Consider the following 11,497-nt stretch of genomic DNA (forward strand, 5'->3'; position numbering starts at 1 on the left):
AAGTAAGTGGTTTATTTCGTGTCTTCAACCTAAAAATCAGATACAATATGAGAAAAGGTAAGCAAAAGGATAATAACAATAACAACAATTCAACTGCCCTTGATGCCGACTCATCGTGACCCTGTAGGCTGGAGCAGAACTGCCCCTGGAGTTCTGATGCTGCAACCCCCTATGGAAACCCTCTCTCCCCTTGCTACGTGACCATGCAGTTAGCAGCCCTGCGCACGCCCACAGTGCCACCCAGCTCCTCAGAGGACAGCAGTATTACTAAAATTCAATTCCAGCTCACTGAATCCTACTGTCTAGGGGAGTTGAGCTGCTAAGTATAAACTCAAATAGTGGTGTGAACCTACCTGGTAAATGAGTGGATTAATAAAAAGCCCACCATTGTGACTGGGTATTATCAAAAACATTTCTTTAAAAACAGTCCAATCTGAACTGTTAGTAAAGTACCATGAGGATGCTCAACTAAACTCACTTCCATCAAGATGCTGAATAATAAATAGCTCCTCCCTCAAGAACCTTCTAGGCTGATGTGATGCTATACACAGAAAACCCCAAAGAATGGACAAGAAAGTTGTTGGAGCCAATTGAAAGATTCAGGAGCATGGTGGGGTACAAGGTCAGCATATAAAAGCAATGGAAGGCCTGTATACTAATGAACTAATGAACTCTGAGAAGGAAATCAAGAGAAGAATGCCATTTCCAATAGCCACACAAAAGACAAAATACTTAGGAACAAACCTAGCCAGTGAAACAAACGACTTGCACAAATAAAACTATAAAGCATTATTACAGGAGACCAAAATAAATCTACATAAATAAAATAATGTACCATGTTCATGGGCAGGAAAAGCTACCGTTGTGAAAATATCATCACTACCCAAAGTGATCTATAAAAATAATGCAGTTTCAATCCAAATTCCTGCATCATTCTTTAAAGATATGCAAAGACTATCTTATTTAGACAGACCTGCGGAGAAAATAACATGCACAAAAACAAGACATACCAAAACAAAGCAACAAAAGAAAACAAACCAACAACAATAAAAAACAATGACAAAAAAACAACAACAAAAAAAGAAAAGCCTGTAGTTAGTTCAAGGACTGTTTGTTGGCCTTTAGGAGTGTTTTCTGGTCGAGTCTGATCAGGTGCCAACCTCTGGCCCCAAAGTCTATTTTTGGTATTCCCTGGGGACTTCATTGCTCTGGTCCCCTTACTGTTCTGTTCCACGCCCTTAGTGTTTTGCCTTGGTGTGGTGGCATCAGATCGGGCACAGTGTAAGATATGACAAAATAATAAATTATAAATTATCAAGGATTCATGAGGGAGGGGGAGCAGGGAGGGAGGGGGAAAATGAGAAGCTGATGCCAAGGGCTTAAGTGGAGAGCAAATGTTTTGAGAATGATGAGGGCAACGAATGTACACATGGCCTTTACACAATTGATGTATGTATGGATTGTGATAAGAGTTGCATGAGCTCCCAATAAAATGATTTTAAAAACAAACCAAAAAAATATGTAAAGACTAATCACCAACATTATACAGAAAGAGAGCCAGAATAAGCAAAAACCAAACCAAACTCATCTTGTCATTGAGTCAATGCCAACTCATATCAATCGCATAGGACAGGGTAGAATTGCCCCTGTTTCTGAGACTGCAACTCTTCACAGGAGTAAAAAGCTTTGTCTTTCTCCTGCAGAGCAGCTGGTGGTATTGAACTACTGACCTTGAACACAACTACTAGACCACCAGGGCTCTCTGAAGGATAAGCAAAACGCTACTAAAAGAGAAGAACAACATAAGATACTTTTCACATCTCCACTTAAAATATCTATTACATAATCATGGCAGTCCAACAGCCTGGTACTGACACAAAGAGAAATAGACCAATGGAACATAACAGAGAGCCTAGAACAAATCCATCCACCTGCAGATACATAACTCTGACAAAGGGCTGAAGCATACTAAATGGGGAAGAGACCCTCTCTTAACAGATGGTGCTGGAAAGTTCGATTTCCTTTTGCAGAAAAGTGAATCAGGACCCATAGCTCAACCTAGATTTTAAGAAAATAACAACAATGAACCCAAGATGGATGAAAGACCATCCTAAAATTATGTAAACCTTAAAACTATAAAGATCATCACAAAGGAAAAACTAGGGACAGACTGGCAAAAATGCAAACATAATGAAAACACACTAGAAGGCAAAATCGAGGACTTGGACCTCCTAAAAACAAGACGCCGGTGCATCCAAATATGCAAAGAGAACCCACAGCCTGGGGAAAAATTACTTATCCATCCATTAAATTAGAGAACTACTGGAGTCCCCATAGAGCAGTGGTTCTCAACTTTCCTAATGCTGCAACTCTCATACAGTTCCTCATGTTGTGGTGACACCCCCCCCCCAAACCATAAGTTTATTTTCATTGTTACTTCATCATTGTAAATCTGCTACTGTTAAGAATCAGAGGACGCTGTGAAAGGGTTATTAGATCCCCCAAAGGGGTCATGACCCACAGGTTGAGAACCACTACTATAGAGGGAAATGATAGGCTCAGAGCTGGTTTTTAGGGAAAGTGCTGTAGCAGCTGTTGTTATAGAAATCAGCAAAAGTCCAGAGAGAGGAGACACCAACGTTCCGAAGCTACCTTGTCCAGGTGGATAGGCGAAGTTTCTCTTGTGGCCACCAGGAGGCAGGCATGCGGAGAGCGTATCACAATGGTGAAAGGTCTACACATGGACACTGACCATTCAAGCTGGAATGTACTTCCAGGAATGTTCGTCTCAAGGACGGGCAGCTCAGCAGCATTGAGGTTGCTGTGATGCGGAAAGGATGGCACCAGGATTTCAAATACAGCAGGGTCCCTGCATGGTGAACTGGTGCTAGCAGAACTTCCAGACTAAGGACAAAGTAGGAAGGACGATTAGGAGGTTCAGTTCTGAAGGATTCACTGCTGAAACACTTATGAATGAAGAGTGGCAAAACGTTGTCTGATCTCATGGAAGGAAGACGCACAATTCAACTGGGGAACGCTTCCGCCTCAAAGGAGACATGACCTTAGCGACATAAATGGAGCCGAGCTTTGTAGCCTTCCTTTGATGGTGGGGCAGGACGCAAAACTGCAAACATCCATTAAGAAGAATGTGTTGAAATATGAATCTAGGAAGCACAGAAGTCATCGAAATGAAATAGAATGCAAAAATATTGGGATCCTAGGCATGAGTGAACTGAAATGGACTGATGGTCATTTCGAATCAGACAATCATAAGAACATTTCCAGATCTGAAAGTACGGCGCTACATCTAGGACAATACTTATACATCTACAAGGAAGACCAGTTAACACAACTGTAACTCAAACTACTGCACCAATCACAAGAGTCAGCAGTGAAGAAACTGAAAATTCTACCAGCTTCTTCAGTCTGAAATGGATCAAAAAATTGATCAAAATGTGTTGATCATTGCTGATGATTGTAATGCACAGTTGGGAAGATGGCCTTAGATTCAGAAAGGATGCTAGAGATTGGTGATGGAATTTTGCAAGACAGATAGATGTTTTCTTGATCCCAACTACATTTTTCAACAGCATGAACATGGCTCTACATGTGGCCCTCACCACATGGCACACACAGGAATCAAACTGATTATATTTTGGGGGTGTGATAATGAGGAAGCTCAATGTCATCAGCCAAAACGTGACCAAGGGTGGACTGTGGAACAGAAACTCAATTGTTCACACGCAATTTCAGGTAGAATCTGAAGAAAATTAAAACAAGTCCATGAGAGCCAAAAGACAACCTTTAATATCGCTCACCTAAATTAGAGAACGGATTGAAAATTAATGGCCAGATGAGTTGTGGAATGGCATGAGGACATCAAACATAACGTCCGTAAAGACACAAGAAATGAAAGACCACAAAAAGAAGAGACTCTGAAATTTGCTCTTGAATATAGAGTACCTAAAGTGAAAAAAACAAATGATGAAGTAAGAGAGCTGAACAAAAATCCCAAAGGGCAGCTCGAGAAGGCAAACTAAGGCATTAAAATGAAAATTTCCCATTGGAGTTAGAAAATCAAAAGGGAGAAATATGCTCAGTACATATCAAACTGAAAGAACCAAAGAAAAATTCAACCCTCCAATTGAACTATTGAAGCGTTCCTTGGACCAACTATTGAATATTGATGTGGAAAGCATCGAAACATGATGGAAAGAATGCACAGCACCACTGGTAAAGCAGAACTCGTGGACATTCACCGCTTCAAGAGGTGGCCTATGATCAAGACCCAGAGGCATTGAAAGAAGCCCGTAAGCTTCATGGGGAGTCGTTAGCTAAAAACAAGGCTCCAGGAATTAATGAGTACCAATTGAAATATTTCAACAACAAAGTGATGAAGGACTAGCTGCACAAGCCTATCTACTCTAAGAAATTTGGGAGATAGCTACCTGCACAACCAACTGGAGGAGAGGCCTATTTGTGTCCATCAGGAAAAGGTGAGCCAACATAATGCGCAAAACATTGAAAACCATCATTAATCTTATACAACAGTAACAGTTTGCTAGCGATTATTCAAAAACAGTTGTAGCAGAAAGATGTTTACTTAGATGGAATTGACTACGCAAGGGGATTTGATTGTGTGGATCATCACCAATGATGGATGACATTGCAGCAAATGGGAATCCGAGACCACTTACCTGTGCTCGTGCGAACCGTGCACATAAACCAAGAGGTAGTTGTTTGAACAGAACAAGGGACTATCCCGTGGTGTAGTCACCAAAGATGTGTGTGCTAGGGTTGTACCCTTTCACTGTGCTTCTTCAACCTGGATGCCGAACAAATTAACCAAGAAGCTGGACTATGTCAAGAACACGTCCTTACTTCTGAGATGACAAAAAAAGCCGAAACAATGGTCATGGCCAAATAGGCCACAGCCATGTGCAGCCAATTCGCTGCCCAAACTGTGCCTGCTGTGTGTCCAAGGACAAGGCCAGTAGAAGGTCATAATTCTACACGCAGTAGAGGCTGCAGGCATCCAAGACATTTCTAAAGCAAGTGTCTTCAACGAATGCATGCTTCCCCCGCTGCATGTGAAGCTGCATTATTGGCTGACTTGTGCCACTCCCAGCAAGATGGTCAGGTGAAGCCTGGAATTTAGACCTGCAGGTGCTACCCCATAACCTCCTCCAAAGGCTATGTAAATATTAGAAGCCAAAGAAAAGAAACTGGAAAGAAAATGGAAATTGTTCTTTGAAAAACAACAACACAGCATCAGGATTGGAACATGGCTCATTAACAAACTATAATATGACTGAGGAAGATCGATGGCTGCAGCCTTCCGTTTGGATTATAGCTAAACGAAAACAAAATCCCCACAATTAGATGAACAAAATGACATTGTGATAAATGGCTAAAAGACTGACATGGTCAAGGGCTTCACTTGACTTAGATCTACAATCAATGCTCACGGACGCAGCAGTCAAGAAACCAAATGATGTACTGAACGGGCGATTCTGAACAAAGCCTTCTTTCAAGTGTTAAGGAACAAAGAAGTTCCTTGAGGAGGAGGGTGCCACGTATTTTCAATCACCTCATACGCATGTGAAAGCTGAACAATGAACAGGGAAGGCCAGAGAAGAATTGATGCAATTGAATGATGGTGTTGGCAGAGAAAAGTGTAAGCACAACGGACTCCCTCCCCAAGAACAAAGAATGTGTCATAGAAGAAGTATGTCGTCCTTTGGAACAAGTTCTTTTCGGGGGAGGGGCAGGAATCCACTTAATTTATGGTGCTGGGGCCTGCCTCCCAGACCTCTCCACCGGTTCCGTCCTCCACTCCGGGATAATGCATTCACACCTTGAGACACTGGGTTGAAGTCTGGTCCCACTTTCCCTGTGGAGATATAAACAATACCCTCCCCTTGGGTGGATTAATGCCCCATTTCTGTCATGCTGATTGTACTTACCTCAGGGGACTCATGTTGTACCTGTCCCTTTGGGACTGGCTTACCTCGCTTAGCATAATTCCTTCCAGCTCTTCCCATGAAATAACGTGTTTCATGTGCTCATCGGTGCTTTTCAATGCTGCATAATACTCCATTGTGTGTATGTGCCAAAGTTTGCTAATCCACTCGTCTATCGATGGAAACTTAGGCTGTTTCCAAGTCTTTGCTATTGTGAATTGTGCCGCAATAAACATTGGAGCGCATATGACTGGTCGTGTTTTATTTGCTGCTTCAACCGGGTATATGCCCAGTAGAGGGATGGCTGGGTCGTAAGGTAGATCGATTTCCATTTTCTTTAGGTATCGCCAGATTGCTTTCCACAGTGTCTGTACAAATCTGCATGACCACCAGCAGTGGAGGAGGGTTCCTATTTCACCACAGCCCCTCCAACACTTGTTGCTCTCTGATTTACTGATCTGGGCTAGCCTCAGGGGTGTTAGGTGGTATCTCATGGTTGTTTTGATTTGCATTTCTCTTATGGCAAGGGACTTCGAGCACTTTCTCATATATTTATTGGCCATATTGATCTCCTCTCTAGTGAAAGTTCTTCTCATTTCTTTTGCCCACTTCCTTAGGGGGTTAACTGTTTTCCTCTTTTTGCAGGTCATGATGGTGTTGTAGATTTTAGTAATGAGCCCTTTGTCTGACGTGTCATTACTAAAAATCTTCTCCCAGTCTGTGGGTTGCCTTGTCACCCTCTTGGCAAAGTCTTTCGAGGTGCACAGGTGTTTTATTCTTATTAGATCCCATTTGTCGATTTCCAGATCACCTGTGTGTGTCCCCTTCCCTGTTGCAGTGAGCCTATGTGCTCCCTGGGCCAGTGCTCTGAGATTAGTCCCGATTCCTTCCTTAATGGTCCTGATGGTTTGGGGTTTGACTTCTAGATCTGTGATCCACCTTGAGTGTATTCTTGTGCATGGGGTGAGGTAGACGTCTTGTTTCAACTTTCTACATGTGGATATCCATTGTTTCCAGCACCACTTATTAAAGAGGGCACCTGCTTCCCACTTGACGTTTTTGGGACCCTTGTCGAAGATCAGTTGTCTATATGCTGATGATTTTACTCCTGGGCTTTCTATTCTTTTCCACTGGTCTGAGTGTCTATCATTGTGCCAGTACCATGCTGTTTTGACCACTGTAGCTGTGTAGTAGGCATTAAAATCAGGCAGGGCGAGTCCTCCAATTGAGTCCTTCTTCTTGAGGAGTTCTCTGCTAATTCTGGGTTTCTTCCCTCTCCATATGAAGTTGGTGGTCAGTTTTTCCAATTCTTTGAAGAAGGTTGATGGTAATTGGATTGGTATAGCATTGAACTTGTAGAGTGCTAACCTAGATAGTCCAAATGTCCGCTAGTTAACCTACATAGTCCAAGTGCCCGTTCGTTATCCTAGACAGTCCAAGTGCCCGCTAGGTTACCTACATAGTCCAAGTGCTCGTTCGTTAACCTAGATAGTCCAAGTGCCCGCTGGTAACCTAGATTGTCCAAGTTCCCGCTAGGTAACCTACATAGTCCTAGTGCCCGCTAGGTAACCTAGATAGTCCAAGTTCCTGTTAGCTAACCTAGATAGTCCAAGTGCCCGTTACCTAACCTAGATCGTCCAAGTGCCCGCTAGGCAACCTACATAGTCCAAGTGCCCGCTAGTTAACATAGATAGTCCAAGTGCCCGCTAGGGAAGGTACATAGTCCAAGTGCCCGCTAGGTAAACTAGAGAGTGCAAGTTCCCGCTAGGTAACCTACATAGTCCAAGTGCCTGCTAGGTAACCTAGATAGTCCAAGGGCCTGCTAGTTAACCTACATAGTCCAAGAGCCCGCTAGGCAACCTACATAGTGCAAGTGTCCGCTAGTTAACCTACATAGTCCAAGTGCCCGCTAGGTAACCTAGATAGTCCAAGTGCCCGCTAGGTAACCTACATAGTGCAAGTGTCCGCTAGTTAACCTACGTAGTCCAAGGGACCGCTAGGTAACCTAGATAGTCCAAGTACGCACTAGTTAACCTAGGTCATCCAATTGTCCGCTAGTTAACCTACATAGTCCAAGTGCCCTTTAGGGAACCTAGATAGTCCAAGTGCTTGCTAGGGAACTGATTACAAGGAGCCACATGTGACCTCTTCCCTGGGAGAGGGACAGCAGAGAAGGGGGGAAGGGAGACCCCGAATAGGGCAAGATATGACAAAATAACGAGGTATAAATTACCAAGGGCATATGAGGGAGGGGGGAAAAGGGAGGGAGGGGGGGAAAAAAGGAGGACCTGATGCAAGGGGCTTAGGTGAAGAGCAAATGCCTTGAGAGTGATTGGGACAGGGAGTGTATGGGTGTGCTTTGTACAATTGATGTATGTATATGTATGGATTGTGGTAAGAGTTGTTGGAGTCCCTAATAAAATGTAAAAGAAGAAAAAAAAAAAAAAGAAAATGATTAGGGCAAAATATGTACAGATGTGCTTTATACAATTGATGTATGTCTATGTATGGATTGTGATAAGTGTTGTATGAGCCCCTAATAAAATGTTTAAAAAAAAAAAAAAAAAAAAGAAGAAGAAGTATGGAGCCAGAATGCTCCTTAGAGGCAAATATGGGGAGACTTCATCTCATCTGCTGGGACGTGTTATCAGGAAGACTAGTTCCTGGAAAAGGGCGCATGCTTGGTAAAGCAAAGGGTCAGAGAAGAAGACCCTCCACAAGATGGGTTGGTGGCTGCATAGTGGCTGCATCCGTGGCTAAACAGAACAAGTGGCGCGAGACGGCACCGAACCGGGCAGCGTTTTGTTCTGTTGTACACAGAGTGTGGTGAGCCAGAGCAGACTTGATCGCCCCGAACTACAATTTTGAAGAAGAATCAAAAAGGGATATAGATCCCCCGGCATAACTACTATCCCCCACTGTTGGCCAAGTAAGCCATCTTTGTGGCCGATGATACCAGAGCCCATTCTGCTAGTGGTCACAAACCCCAACAGAGCCCAGTAAAGGAAAGAGCCAGACTCACACACAAATTACACAAATCAGACGCAATGGAAATCCTGCAGCGAAGGCATCCAAGCTTCTCGCACCTCTGATTTAAATCATTCGGATGCCCCTGCCCACCTACTCACCCAGGATGTCCAGATGGCACTGAGCCATGTCAGTGCCTCTCTCTGCAACAGAGGGGGTGACCGGAATCTGGTTATCAACATCAGATCTGAAGATGTCCACCTGGCACTTCTGTGCTGGGAGGCTCATACCTGTCCGAGCCAGAGGGCACGATGCAGTTACCAAAAGGTGTTATTTTACATTAGACAGCCATCAGAAAAGTAACTTTCCCCTGGATATAAAAGTCGCTATTCATTAGGAAATGCTTCTAATACAGCAGGTCCTTCAGACGCACTGCCCAGTCCTGCGCCATCCTCACAAGGGTTCTGCTCGAGCCCATGGTTGCAGTCCCTGTTTCAATCCATCTCATCGAAGATCTTCCTCTTTTCACTGCCGCTCGATTTTACCAAGCAGGGTGTCCTTCTCCAGAGACTGGTCTCTCTTGAGAACATGTCCAAATATGTGAGATCTTGCTTCTAAGGAACATTCGGTCTGTATTTCTTCCAAGACAGATGTGTTCATGATGGTGCTATGATCAGTTGTGTATATTCATTCTTTCACAAGAACCAGAGGCACAGAGCATCCTCTTATCCTCGTTACAGAAACAGAGACCACTCTGTATGATATCGAACAGCTTGGATTCTGTCACAAGGGTGCTTAGGTTCAAATCTCAACTCTGGTACTTACTGGTTGTTATAGCAGACAGATTATACCAAGACAGACAGTGACTTTTCTGCAAAAATATCAGTGGCTAACAGTAACCTGTCTATTTGTTTAGAGCTGACCAAACATTTTCACACCTCTTTATGGAGCTCACAAGCTCCTTGTAGGTCAATGGCTTAAGTATTAACATTTCTTTTCACAGAGGAGGGCTCTGAGATTCACAGGGATGGTAGACTGACAAGCTCTTTATCAGTAGAGGCAGGCCTTGCTCTAAGTTTGGGCCTCAAACTGTGTGCACTAGTTCTTTGGTGTCTGTCCTTCCCACACTTCTGTTCTCAAAAAATCATTCCCTGCTATACCTGCAGGTGTGTGATTTACCTTTGTAATCAAAGTCATAAGTAGCATTTATAATAGATCATTTGAGCAGCGCCCAAGGCCTGCCAAAACAAACCAAAAAATAAACAAACAGATCTGTATTTGGAAAACAGTCCTGCCAGAATGTTCCTTAGAAGTGGGGATGGTGAGACTTCGCTCACCTACTTTGGACATGTCATCAGGAGAGTCCATTGCCTAGAAAAAGCTATCATACTTGGTAAAGTAGAAGGGATAATGGTAAAGTATGGATCAACACAGTGGCCGTAACAATGAGCTCCAACTTAACAATGGTGAAGGGGGCGCAGAACCAGGCAGTGTTTCATCCTGTTGTAGGTAGATAGGCTTGCTATGAGGCGGAACTGACTCAAAGGCACCAAACAACGATTGGTGCCCAACAGAGAGCCTAAAAACAGACCAACTCCTATAAAATGTCTTTTCATTTTATTTTTACACAAACTTTTTGAAGCGTCCTCGTATATAGAAACTTGATTTCCGAGCAGTGAGGAAAGTACAGTCTTTTCAGTAAATGGTACCAGGTCAATGGTTGACCCACAGAGAGTAAGAAAACGCATCCGTGCATGGGTTTGGATTTGTGGCAGGTCCGGTCCCGTGGGCCTCTCACAGTGTCCCATGCCAAATAAAACTGTCACCCCGAACCACTGCTGGGCTTTACCCTTCAGGCACTGAAGTGGGTTGCACAGTGGGAAAAAGAAAACACGCATCCACACGTGCTCTGGTTTTCACACAGAGAATGCTTCTTGTCTGTGGGTTGGTGGCTGTCCTCTTGTGATACATAGCAAAGGTCTTTGAGGTTAGAGCACTTATTGCCAAGTCCCACGGCAACATCTTTTAGTTGCTGCAGATGTTCTGTAACACGGAGTCATTTTATAAATGCGTAGTGATGACCTTATGCTATAGTGAAAACATTTACCCTCTAAGCCTTTCCCCAAAATGTTATGAGAAATAACCTTGAAAATAGTATAACGCCTATTTAAATTGGCACAATTTTTGAAGGAAGGCAATTTGGCAATATTTATCAAAATTTAAAGTGCACACATTCTTTGATCCTGCAATCCAACATTTAGGAATTTAAACCATAGTTATATTTAGAAAAGTAGAGAAAATACCTCCAAAGATGTTCACCATACTATTGTTTGCAAAATACAAGAAAAATAGAAAACCGCAAAAGTAGCCAACAATAGGACAACAGTTCAAAAAAATCAAGGGCCAAGCAATTAATGTTAATATGACTTAGAAGTAATGGGGGAGACGTCGGACAGGGTAAGACATGCCAAATTAATAATAATTTATAAGTTATCAAGGGTTCATTGTAGGGGAGGAATGAGGAGCTGATACCAAGGGCTCAAGTAGAAAGAAAATGTTTTGAGAAT

The 11,497-nt window shown here is 43.2% G+C and overlaps 1 pseudogene; it reads left to right on the top strand.

The window, feature by feature from the left end:
• Window positions 1-10,682: 10,682 nt before the first annotated feature.
• LOC142460559 (small nucleolar RNA SNORA42/SNORA80 family) lies at window positions 10,683-10,809 on the top strand (annotated as a pseudogene).
• The last annotated feature ends 688 nt before the right edge of the window (window positions 10,810-11,497 follow it).

Source organism: Tenrec ecaudatus, chromosome 10 (assembly GCF_050624435.1).
Source record: "Tenrec ecaudatus isolate mTenEca1 chromosome 10, mTenEca1.hap1, whole genome shotgun sequence".
In the NCBI taxonomy this organism is placed as follows: domain Eukaryota; kingdom Metazoa; phylum Chordata; class Mammalia; order Afrosoricida; family Tenrecidae; genus Tenrec; species Tenrec ecaudatus.